Source organism: Nomascus leucogenys, chromosome 15, assembly GCF_006542625.1.
Source record: "Nomascus leucogenys isolate Asia chromosome 15, Asia_NLE_v1, whole genome shotgun sequence".
Taxonomy (NCBI): Eukaryota; Metazoa; Chordata; class Mammalia; order Primates; family Hylobatidae; genus Nomascus; species Nomascus leucogenys.
This window is the reverse complement of record NC_044395.1, coordinates 21,368,527-21,387,147: the sequence shown is the minus strand read 5'-3', so window position 1 is coordinate 21,387,147 and position 18,621 is coordinate 21,368,527. Positions and strand designations below refer to the sequence as shown.

The 18,621-nt window shown below is 48.0% G+C and overlaps 1 protein-coding gene across 2 annotated transcripts in view; it reads right to left on the bottom strand.

Annotated features, from left to right (window-relative positions):
• DRD2 (dopamine receptor D2) overlaps nt 1–18,016 on the bottom strand; it is a 65,800-nt gene extending 47,784 nt beyond the window's left edge. Inside the window, exon 1 of one of the 2 annotated variants that reach the window (XM_030829698.1) lies at nt 17,694–18,016. The gene's annotated coding sequence lies outside the window, so the exon portion shown is untranslated. The remainder of the gene's footprint in view (nt 1–17,693) is intronic. The other variant, XM_030829699.1, reaches the window with a different exon arrangement.
• Between the last annotated feature and the right edge of the window lie 605 nt (nt 18,017–18,621).

Below are 18,621 nucleotides of genomic sequence, written 5' to 3'. Positions count from 1 at the left end.
AGTGCTTCTTTGTGGACTGTACAGTTCTATCTCTGAGCAGGCCCTCAAGGATGAATCTACAAAGTTTATAGTACTTCTGCTTCCACCGAGTTGAAAGAATGCAATAGAACCGGCCTCGCTGGCTTCAAGATCTCCTGCCACCCCTTTCCCCAGGAACTGAGCTCCAGAATTCCCTCTCCATTACCCCCCCCCGCCGCCCCCCACTATTTGCATGTAAATGAAAAAGGAAGAAAGGGAAGCCTGGGACCATGTTGACTATGAATGAAAATTTGTCTAATTTCTCCAGCTTCTGCGAGAGCTGCCCCTGAGCTCTGTCTGCCCAGCAAAATCCAGACCTCTGAAGCATCTAATTTGGAAACTGTGGGCTGTCCGAGTGGCAGCTCTCCAAGCTGTTAGCTTGATGCTTGTCCTGGTCCCTCTGCAGGTAGCAGTTCCAATCAGTGATAGGCTCTGCCACCTTAGCCCTGCTCATTAGAGTCAGGGCCAATTATGTCCCAGCCCTGGAAGCTGAACCTAACAGCAGCCTCTGGTTCCAAGGGCTGTTCCCCAGTGGGTGGGACAGAGCAGGCCAGCAGCAGCCTGGGCTGGGGAGGGGCATGGAAGGTCTGTGCCCTCCTGGGTGGTAGGGAAGCCAGACTGTTGAAAAAGAATTCAAAGGACAGAACAAGACTTTCTTAGCTCTCCTCGGGCTCCCAGCTAGCTGGTGACACAGCCGAGACCTGCAATTAGAAAAACAACTGCCTGAGACAACAGCTCTGCTGGTTAATTGGTGCCTAACCTGGGTATTTAGCCATTTTTATATATAAACACACACATCCCTGTAACACACAGTGCATGGGTTTTTGTTTTTAAATTTTAAAATTATTTTCCGCCCTCACCTTTTGATAAATGCTGTTATCAGTAATTTCCTCATTTCGTGCTTTGATTTCCTTTTTTATTGCATATGTAATCTCTGACCCACATGGGTGATATGGGATGCCAGGTGTGGGCCTACAAATATCACCAGAAAAAAAAAATGAGAGAAAAGGTTGTGTTTACTCTTTCTGAAAACACAGCCCTTTATGGTTTCTGTTGGAGAGGCCACAGGATCACCTTGGCACTGGCATGTGGATATACTCCTTCCTTCAAATGCATCAGCTAAGATTAAAGCACTAATTTATTTGAAAGGCTATGCATCAGTTTTGATCTGGGGAAATAAAACACTGGTCCACCACAACTTATGCTGTGTGTATATCATCACAAACAAGCTTTGATTATTGTGTGTGTGTGCATGTGTGTGTGTGTACACACTTGCATATGAATTCGGATTTATTGAATGCCCACTATTTTGGCACTGTGGACTATACTTCTATATTTAAAAGCAGTCTCCAACTTACTCAAGTTCTAAAACTTTGGAATATATTCATTCCTTTATTTGTACATCCTCTTTACAAATGTTCAGGGTCTACTATGCACTAAAGACCAAGGGCAAGATCTTATGTGAGGTCATTCTCGACCTCACATGCTGGGGGCAGCGATGGAGCTGGGGGAAATAAGAGGCAAGCCATCACATACGTTGTGATACATATCATAATGAAAATGAAGAAGATAAACCTAGCATATGTAGAAAATACGATCCGGATCCGGGGCAGCGTGGAAATATTGTATCAGACAGATCTAGGCTCAAATACCAGCTTCAGTTCTCACCACCTGTGTGGCCTTGATTAACACTTTACTTTCCATCTCTGAGTCTCCGTTTCCTCATCTGTAAAATGGGACTAATAATTTCTATCTTTTATGGCTGTCACAAAGATTAAAGCTGATGCACATAAGGCAGATAATATAGTCAGTATTTAAAAGTGGTAGATATTATTCACTTGGATAAATTGAATGTACTGTGGGCAAGAAAGCCTCTGCTTGAAAAATGAACACCTTAATAGAGTATGTGTTTTAAAGCAACGTTTGTCACCCCAAATGCAGCTCTGGATGGACAAACGCGGAAAAGTGCGGGTGTTGTTGGTTATAGTCTGTAAGGGACTTCATCCAGTCCAATACCATCATTTTAGAATAAAAAATCAGAGGACAAGAAAAGTTAACTATACCTAAGCCACCAATTAGATGACAGAACTGAGACTAGAACCTAAGACTCCCAATTCTAGAGACCTCCATAAAGACCCATCTGAGTCCATTTTTCTTAGAAAGAAAGCCGAGCAGTGAGAACTAAAAAAGGTGGATCTCCTGGAGGCAGAGAATAGTAGTAGTTACCGGAGGCTGGGAAAGGGAGGGGGAGATGGAGAGAGGTTGGTTAATAGATACAGAAATTCAGTTAGATAGACAGAATAAGATCTAGCAATAATAGTATAGTACGGTGACTAATTAGCAATAACATATTGTATCATTAAAAATAGATGGAAGAGAAGATTGGAATATTCTCAACATAAAGGAAAGATAAGTGTTTGAGGTGACAGATATCCCAGTTTCCCTCATTTGTTCATTACACAGTGCATGCACGTATCAAACTGTCACACGTACCTCCAAAATATGTGCAACTATTACATGTGTACTGCTAATCAGCAAATTAGCAGATTGCCAAATCTTCAAAGAAACTGGGCAGCGGGCCCCAAGGAATAGTGCTGTGGGTCTGGGAAGAAATCTATGGGATTCCAGCTCTACTTTTCATTTATTTGCTTTTTGTGTCCATTCTATTACACTTTCCTGGATCTCTGTGTCTGGCAGACAGAAACTCAGCGGCTATGACTAGAGGTACTATCAAATTGACTGTCTTCAGACAAGCTGCTCATTTCAACCATCATTCCAGTTCCCCCCGTGGGGCTGCTCCAGGGCCGAAGCTGCCAGTGGACCCTGCCCTCTCCTGGCTGGCATTGGTGCCCTGACCTCCCCAGTCACCCCCAGCCCCAGCAGCACTTGTGAGCTGCCACAGGCTGATGGAACAGGGACTGGGCAGGACAGGGAGGGAGGACGTGGGGATACTCAGGTGGGCAGACTTTCCTGAGCCACAGAGAATCTGGGTTCTGCCCCAAGCTGGACCGGCTGTGATCTTGACCTAGGGAGACACCAGAGCTGCCAGCCTCCAAAAGCTTCCTGGGGTCAGAGGCTCCACCTGTTGCTCAAGAGCTCCCTGGCTCCTTTTCTAGACAGAGAATGTTCAGAGGCACTGCCTGGGGGCCCTCTGCCCTGGCCCGTCCTTGCTGCCAGGCTTTGGGGCAGGCACCCTCCCTGGCCTGTGGGAGCTTGGCTGCTCAAAGGCACATGGACACTGCTGGCCACATGTGCCCCTGTCCCTGCCCTTTGCTCCTCTCCTCCTACCAGGATTATGGACTCCTGTGGCTGTGACGTTACCATGGAGACAGGGTGTGGGGAGATGCTGCAGAGGGCAGGGAGCAGCCCAGGGATGAAGAAGAGATGAAAGCCAGAGAAGTTGGGAGGCTCCAGCATCCTGCGCGCTCGGGGAGGTAGTGCAGGCCCCATGCCAAGTTCCAAGTGGAGCCTCCAAGGCCTCAAGTCCCAAAGCTGGCCTGAGAACAGCTCCTTGGAAATCCCCTGTACCTCCTTCTCTGATACCTTCCCTCACCTATCACAGTGAAGGAGTTAACTTTTTTCTCCAGATTTACTCAAGTCATTCAACAAGTAATTACTAAGCTATGGACCGGGTTATCAGAGACATCCAGATTGGAAAGCCCAAGAGGGCAGGCTCTGAAGGCTCAGCCCTGCTGGGAGATGCTACAGACAGCACCAAATGTTGCCACCTGTGTGCTAAGACAGGCCTGTTGGAAGATGCATCTGCAAGGCCACAGGATCCTCATTTACAGGGGCCCAGAACACCTTGCTAGCACCATCAGCATCCCCTATGTCCTTACAGACTGGCCAGCTGGGCAAACTTAATGATGGGGCTCCCGGTTTCAAAGACTGAGTCCTGCTAGTTTTGTCTAAGAGGTCCTCAATCTTCTTCTCTATGGAGAGTACAGGTCCCAGGCCTCCCATCCACCACTGCCAGCAAAGCTGAACTCAGTGGCAGGAGTCAGGAAGCCCTCCTTACCGCTGCCTCCACCCCACACATCAGGGAGCAGCAGCAAAATGACTTCTGGAAATACACCCTGGGCACAGTCAAGCCCTGTCCAGATGCAGGGGTTGTTACTATTGTTACTATTACCTGGTGGAGGTCAGGGATCCCCCAAGGCAGACTGGAGTATGTGAGAGAAGAACATTGCTTTGTGTGAGGCATGGTGAGAGTTAAAGACTTGGATTTTAGTCCTGACTCTGCCCCCAAGAGATCCTGGGTAATTCACTTGGCCTACCGGAGTTCAGTGTGCTCATCTGTGAAATTAGAGCATTAGTCTGAGATCCTGGTGTATAGGAGGCATTTAATAAATGCTTGTGGAATGAACACTGAGTAAACAACTTCAAATCCCTGAGTTCCTTATGACTATATAAAGCACTTAATATGCACACCCAGCTGCCCTCACGGGGAGCAATTCCTGAGTTTCTTATAACTATAAAAGGCATTTAACATGCACGCCCCATCACCACCCTCACTGGGCCTGTGCCCAAGTGCCCCAGGAATCCAGGTTCCCGTGGGCCTTCCCTTGCTGGAACATCCAAGGGACCCGCTTCCTTCCCCTCTCTTCCTCCAAACTCCCTTTACTTTCCCCCCTTATCAACCATTGTGCCAGCAGGTCAGTGAATCCTTTTTAATCCTGAACTCCCAGTTGTACTAATTGCTTTCTTTCTTGTCCTCATTTGCCTTCTAACTCAGGAGATGAGGCTTCAATTAGATAAGTGGGCAGCTATTCTCAAAAAGGTGACTAGGAAGGAAAACAGTCCTACTCTGGAGGAAACAAAAGATGTCTATAAGGAACAGGAGCCACCAAGGCAGGAAGCTCCCTTACAGGAGTAAAGAGGGTTCCCCTCCGACCCCCAAGCCCCCCACACCCACCAATTCATGTCCACCCGGAGGCTCAGAAGGTGACCTCATTTGGAAGTGGTCTTTGCCGACATTATTAGTTAAGGATGAGATAGGTTCATTCTGGATTACAGTGGACCCTAAATCAACGCCTGGTGTACCCTTATAAGAAGCGGAGAGGAGACAGAGAGCCATGGGGGAGAGACAATCATGTGAAGACAGAGGCAGAGATTGGGGTGATGCTGCCACATGCCAAGGAGCACCAGGAGCCATGGGGAGCTGGAAGAGACAAGAAAGGATCCTCCCCTGGAGCATTTAGAGGAAGCATGGCCATGCAGGAACAGGTATCATGCTCCATGCAGGAGCAGTGTTTAAGGCATGTGGCTGAGAGCTCTACAGAGCTTCTCCCACCTTCCCTCTCCCTCTGGAGACCTTCTGGATGCCCTGGGTCTCAGGTAGCCCACACAGGTGGGCAGCCAATCTGCTCTACATGCTTCTGAGCAAATCTCAGCCTGCTCTGCAAGAGGAAAATATTCATTCATTCACTCCTTCATCTATGCAACAAGTATTTATTGGCATCCTACTACTTCCCACGCATGTGCTAGATGGAGCACCCAGAAACTCCCCCTTCTCCTGCCCCCTCCTTGCTGCCCAGTTCCTAAGATCTGACTGATGAGGTAGGAGTAATCAATGTACCTTAGGTGGTTATTATTATTAAAGACAATAGCACAGCATTCAAGGAGCATATGCACGTCACGTGATACACTGAGCACTGAATTGCCTAATCTGCTTCCCTGTGAGAAAACGGGAATGTTGGTGGTGCTGTAGCCCATCACATAAAGTGAACCCCTCAAGATACATAAGTACAAGCCTGGTCCTACTTTTACATTTCACTTATCTCTATTTCCCAGGCAGTGGAGTAGAGCTGAATAATAAGGCTCACCAAATCAGCAATTTTGAACCCAGAAATGAGAAGAAAGGACAAGAGGATGATTTTTGGAGCTGGTTAAATTGGGGAAACTTTTAATGTGGCTACCTGCAGCCACAGTGTGGTGCACTTCATCTGTGGCCATTGGTCACGGGATTTGGCATGGTAGGAAGTGGGCCGTGTCAGTGACGGGTCCCAGATCGGGGACTGGTCTGCTTCTAAGCAGCCAAGAGATCCTGAACACATTACTTCCCTCTCCAAGTACAATTTTCTCATTCATGTGTAGAGTTAGTGTAGGTCCCTTTCTTTACAGCCTTGACACTCTGGAATGTCTCATCTAAATCACTTGCTGGAGGAGCATTCCAGCCTGCCTTAATAATGTGGAGGACTTCAGGGATGAGCAGAAGACAGTGTGTGCTGCTGTCTCATTACGGCGTGCGTGGTTGTTTGCGGGGGCGGGGCTCGATGACAGTCCCACTTTGTGCAGTGCAGTGGGCAGGCACCTGGAGCTAGAGAGGTAAGGACTCCATTCCAGCCTTTGAGGAATTTGCCATCTAGGGAAGGAAACAGACCAGTAAATAAGCAACGACAACATAACTCAATACTGTATGCTAGAGAAATACAGAAGAGAGGCCCTTGGCCCAGGCAGGTGAAAGAGTGTAGGAAGGAAAATCAGGGAAGCCTCCCTGGAAGAGGTGATACCTGGGCTCCATTTTAAAAGCTGAGTAGGCGTTAACCTTATAGGTTAAGGGCTGGAGCATTCTGGCAGAGAAAACAACACTACATGTTAGAAGGTTACAGGTGGCCCACTGGGTGCAGAGGAACAACAGATGTCCACAGATCCATTTTCTTTCCTATTCCCTGTAACTTCCACCTATTTCAACTCTCTCATCCACATCTTTATACCCACTTGCCACCCTGTCTTCACCTTTCTTCTCTTTTTCTTCCATTCTCTGTAGCTATGGAGAGGAATGAGTTCCATGAGCCACGGAGGGAGCAGAAGAGAAAAGCCTACACAGGATGAGAAGGCCTACACTGGAGGTGGGTACTGCATGGCGGCAGCAGCCCCTCCCCTCCCAGCCTCAACTGAGGGCACCACTTCTGCTGCGGCCCTTCCAGGAGGGTGCTCAGCCCCGCATCCCTGTGCCTCATTACCACCTCCCCTACCCTCTCATAAAGACTCTGTTCCTTTCGGGTGCCCACCAACCATTTATGCCCACTCTATCTCTCTTTGTCACTGCCATCCATACATTCCTGGTCACTTCCCCTCCCTCACTGTCTTTGGCACTAGCTCACTGTCTTCCACTCCAGCCCACGTTGTGCCATGAACTCAGGTGAAATCAGCTTCCAACAGCTTGGCCTCTTGATGCCTGGCCTCCTACTCCCCAAGCACACCCTTCACGTTAGTCACCTGCTCCTATGATTGCATCCTGAGCACTGACATCGCCAGGGGTGTTCCTCTCTAGGTTAAAAATTTAGTTACTGCACTGTGTGACCACAATTGCCTCTGCAACCCAGCTCAAGTGCTTAGTGATTCTAAATATACCAGTTCTCTGATTTCATCAACACCATAAGTCCACCGATTCTATCAGCCTATCTTCCCTTCCCTTTCAATCTGGCTTAGGTTTCTGGCCCAATATGCATACACTTTTACCAATATCCTTAATTCCCTTGCTTCATTGTTCTTAAATCATCCTTGGCTTCTCTCTTCCCCTCATCCTCCATAGCCCATCAGTCACTGAGTTCTGGCGAATTTAAGATATTTTTTCAGGTCTTTCAAGTCTCCCTACCTCCACTGCCCCTCCCTAGTCCAGGCTGCCAGCATTGCTGTACTGAACAACTGCAAACTCTCCTAGGTACTCTGCTTCCAGTCTTGAATCTTCTATAATCAGTTCCCCCACATAGCAGCCTCTGTGATTTTTTTTTTTTTTTTTTTGACAGAGTCTCACTGTGTTGTGCAGGCTGGAGTGCAGTGGCGTGATCTCACTGCACCATCTGCTTCCTGGATTCAAGTAACTCCCATGCCTCAGCCACCCCAGTAGCTGGGATTACAGATGTGAGCCACCACATTCAGCTAAGTTTTGTAGTAGAGATGAGCTTTTGCCATGCTGGCCAGGCTACTCTCAAAACTCCTGGCCTCAAGTGATCTGCCTGTCTTGGCCTCCCAAAGTGCTGGGATTACAGGCATGAGCCACCATGTCTGGCCAATTTTTTGTTGTTGTTGTTGTTTTGTTGTTTGTTTGTTTGTTTTACTGCAAATTGAATCACTGGAGTTGTTCCTGTGCTTAAAACCCAATCCTTCAAGATGGCTTCTTGTTTCCCTCAGGATGGAATCCAGTCTCCTTCATAAGACTTCAAGGTTCATAGTCTGGCCCCTGCCTATGCCTTTGGCCTTACCTTGTACCATCTTCACTTCAAATTCCATTCTTTAGCCGCTGAGTTTCTTCAAAACTCCATGGTCTAACCTGAGCCAGGTGTGGAGGAAAAACCCTGGGCAGAAGCGAGTTCTAGTCCAGCTCTCCTACTTCCCTGCTGTGTAACATTGGGTTCTTCCAAGTATAACACTCTATGCCAATTCATACCTGGTCTAACGTCTTCATCTGCAATGGTGTCTTTCTTCCCTCCAGAAGAGAGAATATAAAATTTGGACCACAAGTTGGGAAGGGTTTTGTGGACATTTCTCTGCCCACTGATAATTACGGTAAGGATAATGATAATGAATGTTCGCTGAGAGCTTACCACGCGTCAGTTACTGAGACAAGCACTTTATGTGCATGACTCACTTCCTTTGCACAAAACCCAATCAGGTAAGTATATGGTCATCCTGTTTTATGAAGGGATAAACAACTGCATCTCGAAGGGGTGATAGTAACTTGGTAGATGTCACATAGCTCATGACTGATAGAACAAAGATCTGATCCTGCATTAGCCTGGCTTCTGAGTGCTCTGAACCACTTTGTTAAACTAAATAACTAGAGGGACAGGGGATGCATAGCCCAATTCTTAAAAGTGCTTTGTGGAAAGATAGGTTCAAACTGTTACTGCTTTTGGAGGGTCTTGGGTAGAATCATGCTTATCTGTATCTTTTAAAGTAAGGACTAGTCCAATTCCCCAAACTCTAAACATAGAAATCACCAAAGCACTAACGGCATCCCTCAATAACAGTTCTTTTCTGTCTTCAGGTCCCCAGGCTGATGTGAACAAACACACCTCTGTATGTTTCCTCAACAGCCCCCCAATACCTTTTTCTCCATGTGTGTGTCTGATTGAAGTAGGTTCCAACCATTCAATATTCCCCAACTTCCATGCCCTGTGACAACTGTGAAAAATTTCCATCCAACCTATAATGTCATCACGGCTGAGGGAGGGCAGATAGTGCAGGTTAAGGATGAAGGAGAGAAGGCATGAAGTATGTTGCTGACCTATGAGATACCTCTAGTGGGGGATGCCTCAGACACTGCCACTCTTGTTAAGCTGCAAGTAAAGTAGAGGGAGAGTGTCGCTATCGGGAAGTAAGCTGTCTCTCACCTACCCATCACTTATCCACTCACCCACTCTCACTCAACAATTTAAGTAACTACCAAGTGCCTAGCACCATTTTAGGTTATAATAGATTTTAGAGAAGGATGAGACAAATTCTGTGCTTCAAGGAGCTCACGGTCTGGTGAAGACAAGAAATGCACAATTGAGAGATTAGCATTAAGCATTAAGTTGGCTCCTCACAGAAGACAGGCCACCAGGGAGATTTTGTGTCATTAGTCACAATGTGACTCTAGAGTGATCCCAGACCTTCAACTATACATGTTACTAAAGAAAAATAGTGTGTGGAAACATGGATCCACTGCAGTGCGGGGGCAGGCGGTGGGAGGCAGTGCTGACATCCTCTGCCTGGGACCCTGGAAATTAGTTTCTGCTTGTCAACACACATCTCTTATTGACCCTGCCATAAATGAGTGAAAGAGTTGAAAGGGCTGAGTCCAAAAAAGGATGAACCAAGGAAGATGACCCAGGAACGGAATACCTACAGTGCCTTCTGAAATCTTCTACCATAGCTAAACGGTGAGCATTTGTAGCTGGCCAGAAAAAGATGCACATCAATTACAAGAGAGTCCTCCCCAAGAAGGGATTCATACACCAAGAAAAAGGCCAACAAGAGGGATTATCTTTATGGATTGGGGAATCTCAGGACCAGAAGCTATTGTGTTCCATCCTCCTTTCTCAGACAGGACCACACTTCACCTAAAAACATGATAGCATTTGCTCCTGCCATGAATGACTCCAGAAGCTGCAGAACACATATTTCTGCCAGCTTTGGGGGTCTGCTCATGTGAAGTTCTTTGGCCCTCTCAATCTGAGAAAAGAAAAAAAGTCACCTTGTCCTTGTACACCAGTAAGTTCTCCTTATTTTTTGTTTTTAATAAAAAGTGGCCTGTGTCAGAGTGCAACATACCATGTGACACTGCCAATCAGGAAGGCTCCAAACACGAGGTAGCAGACAGAGAGCCCAGGAAACCAGGAAGAAAAATTAGGCCATGAAAAGCCATCACCAGGATAACTTATGCCTCTTCCTAGCTCATGTGGGTAAGATGGAAATGAATTCAGCTGCACTTAAATCAAAGGGATGACAAGCAATTCAAACCCCTATCTCGCTCAAAATGAGCAAGAGCTGCTGACAGGTGAAAGCCAAAGAATTTTGGTGCAGGTAAGTGGAGAGTGTAAGAAAGAAGTATATCCTTGAATTTTGTGAACGTTTTAGAAACATGATTTCAGAAATGTAAAATCAGGTGCTGAATTACTGCAAAAGGACAACAGCTCAAAATGTTGTTTCTTACTTAAGCATCTTAACAATAACAATCATTACAGTTAACATTTAAAGAGCGCTCACTTTTCCCAGGGACTCTTTCAAATGTCTTGTCTCTATTACCTTAATTAATTACTGTGACCCAATTAGGTTGGTATTAACATCCACTTACGGGTGAGAACCCCCAGGTGATAGAGGTTAATTAACTTGCTCATGGTCACATAGCTAGTAAGTGTTAGAGTCAGGATTCAAATCCTGGAAGTCTAATTCCGGAGCCCACAGGTTTAACTACCATATGGTGTTGTTTTTAAAGGGTTTAAATAGGTGACTAAATATTGATATATGTCATTCATAAAACTCATGGTGAGGCTTAACAACAGAGGAGTCTTCTCACTTATTATGAGGTGAACACGATTATTACAGTCCCTTATTTGTGCCTGAAATAACTGATGAGCAGGTTAAGTTATTTATTTAAGTTAAGGCCTGCCCAGGGACATCCAGGCCTCGCCTGCCTCTATCAGAAAAGCATTGATCAGTGTTTTTTGTTTTTTGTTTGTTTGTTTGTTTGTTTTTTGAGACAGAGTCCCGCTCTGTCGCCCAGGTTGGAGTGCAGTGGCACGATACTGTCTCACTGCAACCTCCACCTCCCAGGTTCAAGCAATTCTCCTGCCTCAGCCTCCTGAGTAGCTGAGACCACAGGTGCATGCTGCTAGACCCTCATTTTTTTGTGTGTTTTAGTAGAGATGGGGTTTCACTGTGTTGCCCAGGCTGGTCGCAAACTCCTGAGCTCAGACAATCTGCCCACCTCAGCCTCCCAAAGGGATGGGATTACAGGCGTGAGCCACCGCGTCTGGCTAATCAGCTCATTTTTTAAAGGCAGCTCTCATGAGTCACTCCCGTGTCCGTGCAGGATCCCAGGCCATCCCGCCCTCACCTTTCTGTAAAATGTGGAAGCTTAGTCTTGGAGATATAACAAGTTTTCCTTCCATGGTATAAGAAAGCAACCCCAAAGACCTAATTGTCGGCAGAAGTCTGGCTTTCATCCTTTGGACAGTTCAGTTCACCTCAAAGAGATGTGGGACAGAAGGTAATGTCATCACAGTTCCAGAAGAGCTTGACAAATCATCCATCCACACCTCCTCCCAGCTCTTCCCCCCGGGTTGGAAAGCTTAGTTGACCCTGCCTCCCTCCTGCTTCTGCCACCCTCCCTCCTGATCCCACTGCTTGGTGAGGTTTATGCCCAGTGCATTTCATCCAAAGGGACCCAGATCCAGGTACAGAACACTTCCTCGCTGGTTCTCAAATTTAAGAATACCAAGGAGTTATTTCATTCATCCTTCTCCATCTGCTGTCTCCCTCCTCACTTTCCTGGTATCATACACAAAGATTACTGCCCTTTCGTTCACTAAAGAATTATCTTCTTATCCCTATTCTCCTGCTTTTCTTGTTCTTTATGCCACTTACATATCAGAGAGGGCTATTGCTTCAGCCTTAAACAGTCTGGTTTTGAATCTTTGTCTCACACATGAAACGTGGGACCTTGTGCAAGTCACTTACCTTTCTAAGCCTATGCTTCTTCCTCTGCAAAACGGAATAATAAGGGTTACTCCGAGGCAGGAGGATCGTTTGAAGCCAGGAGCTCAAGACCAGACTGGACAACAAAGCAAGGCCCTATATCTACAAAAAATTCTTTAAAAAATTAGTTGGGCATGCTGGCATGCACCTGCACTCCCAGCTGCTTGGGTGGCTGAAGCAGGAGGATCACTTGAGCCCAGGAGTTCAAGGCTGCTGTGAGCTACGATTGCACCACTGCACTCCAGCCTGAGTGACAGAGCAAGACCTCTCTCTAAAAATGAAAATAATAAATAAATAAACAAACAAACAAACAAAAAATGTAAAAAACAAGGGTTCCTATTTCACAGAGTTGTTGCAGCATTGGGAGTTTAAATGAGGAACCTATGTCAAGTGCTGAGCTCAGTGCCCCGCACACAGTAAGTGCACAATAAATGCTGGCTGTTATGATGATGAGGCCAGCAAAGGAGGGTCTGGTGAACAGGACCACTTCTCATTCTAGGGAAGCCTGGTACTAAGCCACTTTCCCAGATCAAGAGTTCCTGGGAGTTGCTAGTGACGGCACTGCCTGGGGTAGCAGGTAGGAAAGGAGGCAATGATGTAGCATGTAACAAAAATAATTTCATTTCTAATGTCTTTCTCCTGCTGGGCCACTTAGAACCCAAACAATAACAACAAGGAGGGGGTGGAAACGAGAAGGACAGGCACGTTCTGAAGGAGACCAATAAAAAATGAACAGGCCCCAGGACTCCCTTTGGCTCCCAGACATCTGCAGGGGATTCTCGTTGGGGCCACAGCTGCAGTTCTGTGCCGAGCAACAGCTTCCTGGAAGGCAGGGCTGCCCAGGCTAACTGCAGGCCTGTTGATGGGGCAACTGGGAGCCAGGTCTGCTTGACTTCCCTTACCGCCCTCTGTCTGGAAGCAAGCTGACATTACCTAGAGGGCTGCAGGGGAAACCAGAGGTTTTCCCTCCTTCCCCTCCCTGTCCCTTCAGACAGCAAAGAATTTCCTCATCTCCTCCTGGAAAAAGTAAAAATCCTTACAGGTGACATCAGATTATGACAAAATTGCCCAAACTACACTAAGCTGATGCCTATATTCAATGCATATTTAACATCAGCCTCTTTCAGGGCCTCCTAAGAGTCTACTTCTCCTCTGCTCTCACCTCTGTACACTGCCCCATACTCTCCCAAATGCCCCTAGCAGCTTCCAGGCCTCTGAGTTCGAAGCACTGCAGCAGCACAGCTTCTTCTATCCAGGGGAAGAGGGAGGCCTCAGACCCCAGTGTGTCATCTCTGACTCCTCCCTATACACTGGAGCCACCAGGGTCCTTGACCACTCTGCAGGGAAACACTCTCAGGTATCCTATCCTAGGGAGAGAAGAGGCTGTGCCTTCCAAGGGCATCCCAGCTGCCAAGAGTGTTGATTTAACCCATTTACCAGATTAAGGTGAAAGGAAAAAGAAAAGAAAAATCTGCAATTCTGAGGGCAAATTTCTCTCCTTTCTCTGGACCCAAATCAAAGCAAACCAAGTGGCTGAGTCTACAGTTTTATTACTCCTCCGTCCCCATGTACTGACAGTATAATCAAGCTATTTTCCAAGCCTGTGCATTTAGATAGTATGATTCTATTGTTAAAAAATAAGAAAGTTTTGCATCCATTTAAGTACAGAGGAAAGAAATCTTCAATTACATTGGTGATGAGAACAGGTGAGAGGCAAAAGTATATTAATATTAGATTCCAACACCATTAGAGTAATTTAAAAGGCCAGAGATAACATTAGTCTACTGCTCAAATTGGTAAATAAGCAATTTGTGCATCCTTAGTGGCTCCATGGTATATTCTGGAGAGCAGAAGGGCTTATACCTAATCCCAAGGTCCTTCCAAGGCCACAGAATGCCTTACTGGAGGTGAGAGGAGGGAAAATGGTGTTCAGCTAAGTAAGAGGCTACCTACAAAGGAGGGTGCCTGCTGAGAAGTTGAATCAGCCTGTGTCCTTTCTGCTGCCCATGGTTTCCAAGTGTTTCCTATATGCAGATGCTCCTCTGTTAAGCAGAGTACCTGGTAGGATGGAGAAGCTTCAGTTGCTGAGTCCAGTCCTGGTGTCCAGAAACTGGAAAATTTACTGGAAAAAGTTCTATTTAGGAGAACTTTAATAAAAGAAGAAAGACCATTGTATTTCTGGACTAAGGAAACAGCTTCCCTGTTTGGAGTCGGGGGCATCCGGCATGGCCTCTGAGGAGCCCAAGAAGATAATCTAAGAATCTAAAGTCCTATAAACTATATCCCAGGAAAATGCAAATGACTAGGCTGCTGTTCTAAGCTATTTTCAAAACCTCAACTCTTAGGTAACTGTAACCTGCTGATATATAACTTGATTCTGGGAGATATTGCAAACATGGCTTAGGATTCTGGCATTATAGAACCTCAACTTGATTATTCTCTCTTCCTAGGTGTTGAAGCACCTTCACTGCTGAAGATTCATAGGTATTAAGCCACAAAGGAGGGAGAAGTGGTGGATGCCAACACAGGATTGGCTCAAGGAAGTCTCATCATATCTGTCTCTCCTGGGCGATGTGCTCATATGTGTGCATGCACGTGTATGCAGACACACACAAACACACACACATCCACACAGTGCTATCTTCACAGCCACACTTTTTTGTTAACACTAAAATGTAACTTTTACTTGCAGGGGAGATGGAAACCATTCTCTCCAGGCAGAGTCCCCATGTCTTTCCCCTTATACTTGTTTATTCAGAGAATGGTGACCCTAGACCAGTCCGGCTTCAGCAAGACAATCTCAGGAGTATGTGAGGTCATATTTCTAATGACCCTAAGTTCCCATTTGTTTCCCATAGTATCAAAGAAAGAACAGAAGGGTTTCTCTCAATTTCAGATTCTCCTATATCATTCTCAAGATAATTGCATTTTCTAGACAAATAATCCACCCTTGTAGGTGAAGGTACAAGACTAACTAGCCCACAAGCATCATTACTAGCCTTTTTACCCCTACAAGCCTCCTTGCTTATGGAGCACAAGAACCAAATCAATACAGTCAATATGTCACTTCCAGCAGGGCATGAGTGGCTACCAGCCTTGGGGAGCATGACATGCTACTAGGCTGAACTAATCACTCCTTGGCATTTCAGGAGCACTTAGGTTAACAGATCACAGCACATGCATAATGAAAGACAATAACTCACCCGGAGGGGAGAGCAGGAGGGAAACACTGAGTTGATCCCCATAGAGGGACAGTTAGTATTTACATAAGTCAGCCTGAAGCCATATTGGTGATTCCTTAAAAGGGCCAAAAATTTTAGAAAGAGGAAAAGCCCAGGAAGATCCTGGGGGAGCGGAGATTGGATTGCATCCTTCATTTCAGCAAAGATTTAATCAGGGGGATGGTCTTCCTACCAAGAGTCTCACAGTTGAAGAATTTAACAGGTATAACAGCAGGAGACAAACGGTGAGATTAAATGCCTTAATTTTATAAATTTCAAATGTATGAAATTTAGGAATATTTAAGATATCAGCCAAGGTATATGATTCTTTTAACTCTTAAAAATGCATTTTTATATCTTCAAGGGATTTTCTCAGATAGAATACTTGCTACCAAGTTTATGTAAAATAAACTTGCTTTTCATTTTCAAAATAAAATAAATGTATACAGACTCTCTAAGGAGTCTCAACTTTTTGGGAGGTAATTTGCTAATTCATTGTATATATGAATCACTCAGAAACATTGTTAAAATATAAATTTCCTGGGCCTCAGCTTGAGATTCTCATTCAGCAGTTTTTCAAGGAAGAAGCAAAAATACGCATTTTTAACCAGCTTCTCAGGGAATTCATTAAAAAGAAAAAAATCCCTAGAGAAATGCTGCCCGGACTTCTACAACAAATCAGAACCTCTCCATTTTCTGGGCACCTCAGGCTGTGCAGGGAAGGTAGAAGGAACTCAATGATCTTTAAGAGCTGGGACTACCCTGGCCCTCATTTGGCTCTAGGTCTAACCCTCCCAAACCACTTCCTTGTCAGATGTCTGCATTCAGAGATGGCATCAAAACCCCCTGCAACAAATAATCCAGGAATTTTGAACACTAAGGAGGGAAGTCCAAGGCAGGGGCTGAAACCCAGGAAACTAGCTTGCTGATTTTCTTGAAACTGGTCACGCTGACCACAGTTTCTATCTGGCCACCCTCATCAAACAGCTGCACGGGGGAAAGACGATAAGTATGATTTCTTTTTCAAGTGGTCCTAATGCTGCAGGATGAATCAGAGATAAGCATGCATATTTGCATTTGAAGCAGGGTGGGAGTGGGGAGAATCGTTGAACATCTAGCTCCGTAAGGAGGAGCAAGGATTAGCCTAAAAGGTTTGTAGCCTGGTCAAAATCCAGAAAGGCTTGGATCTGCAGAAGGATCTGGAGTGGGATCCACAAAGTGCCTTGCACCTCACTCTCTCACCCCCTCACGCAACCTCAAGAGCCACCGAAAAAAAGTAGTGGGGTGCCAGGTGGGGCAACAGTGACTTGCTCAGACAGCTTCCTTGTGGCTAAGAGCAAGCGCCTGTCCCCACGGAGCTGCAGTGCTGTGACTTGTGTCCATGGTGAAGCCTGTTATGTAGACGCACACGCACCCTCTTACCTCTGCTCTTCAAGAGGAAGTGCTCAAGGGCTGCCCGACTCAGACAGGTATAGGGACGAGCTCTGTCTGGTGCTTAGAGGTGGCTCTTGTCTCCGCATACCACCCTAGAGGGGCTCTCAGTCCATCAGAGAGCCTGGCCGAGAGCCGGGCGGTCACCCTCCGCTACTGCCGCCACCGTCGCCTGCACTCCCGGGTCGAAACGGGTCTGGCACCCAAGCCTCCCTCCCCGACTACGTGTCAACCCGAAAGAAGGCGAAGGAGAACGAAAGTTCAGGACCAAGGACAGCGGCAACCCTGGGAGCGGGAGAATCCAGCCAGAATCTGCCTCTCCCTTATCCTTAGCTTCTGCCTTAGAAACTGAAAAGGGTCAGGTCGCACCAACACAGAGTTGCCAAAAACAGCCCTTCTTCCCCCGGAAGAAGTCAGAAACTCTGGCCGCAAGCCCCGGGTCTCGCGCTTGGGTGCTGGGGGAAGTGCCCTCCAGAGATTGTAAGGAGCGGCCGCCCTCCCGCCCTCCGATGCCGCGGCTCCGCCGGGCTGCCCTGGGCGCCCCGCAGGGAGGCTGCCCCAGCTGCAACCGCTCGTGCTCGGGGAGAGGATTCCCTTCTAAGTGGCGAGGAGGCTACTGAGAAGGAGTGAGAGGGGATAGCAGCCGCAGTCTCCAGACGCCCTCCGCCCCCGCCCGACGGGGACCCCATGCAAAGCCGAACCCCAGGCGGGCGCTCCCGAGCAGGCGGCCGGGAGTGGCCGCACAAACTTCTGGTACTGGCCGCGCTGCCCTTGGAGGTCCCTCCTCCTCTCCCCGTGACCCTGAGTCGCCCGCCGTTCCATCCGGCCGGTGCTTACCTTCAAGCCATAGGGCGCCCCGGGGCAGAGACGGCGCCGGCTGCTTGAGGCTTCCAGCTCCCGCCGCATCCACGCGCGGCCGCCCGTCCGGCAGCCGTCCGGGGCCGCCACTCTCCTCGGCGGGTCCCTGGCTCCCGGCCCCGCCGCGCCGTTCAGAGCCCCAGCGGGCAGCCGCTCGGCCGGCTCTGGCCCGCGGGGAGCAGTGGACGGGCCGCGGCGGGGCGGGGCGGGGCGGGGCCGGGCGCGGGGCGGGCGGGCAAGGGGGAGCGCGGGGACGGCGCGGAGGCGGCGCGGTGCGCGCGGGAGGCTGCCGGTTCGGCACTGAAGCTGGACAGCTCCGCGGCGCCCGAGCGCGGGGAGCGCGGGAGGGAGGTGCCCCGGGCCCCGCCCCTGAGACAGGCCCCGCCCCCGCCCCCACCGAAGGAGCTGTGCCTCCTAGGCGCTCCCCGGCCTGGAGCGGGTAGGAGGGGTTGGGGGATTCCGCCATCCCTTGTTTTGAGGCGGGAACGCAACCCTCGACCGCCCACTGCGCTCCCACCCACACCCAGAGTAACACGCTGTGATTGCAGGCTGGGTCCTCACCGTGTGCTCGCCAGTCTTCTCCTTTGAGGACTCAGAAGCCAAGGGTTGCGGGAGGCACCACCCATCCAGCAAGTCAGGCAAGGAGAGGAGGTGTCGGAAGAGGTCCGCATCCGTTTTCTGACTTCAGGTCTTGGAATCCATGTAGTCAGTTCTATTGCTGGACTCATCCAAAGGAAAAAGCCTGTTTGGAGTTGACCTGAGATGGAAATGCAAAAGGAGGCCTCAGGGGTTCCAGCTCACCTTTGACTCCAAACAGGTGTGTGAGGCAGGGAGTGGGGAGAGGGAGAAAGAGATAGAGTGGTGAAGGGTGTTCCGCTGCTACCCTGCCCACTGTCATTTGGGCTGC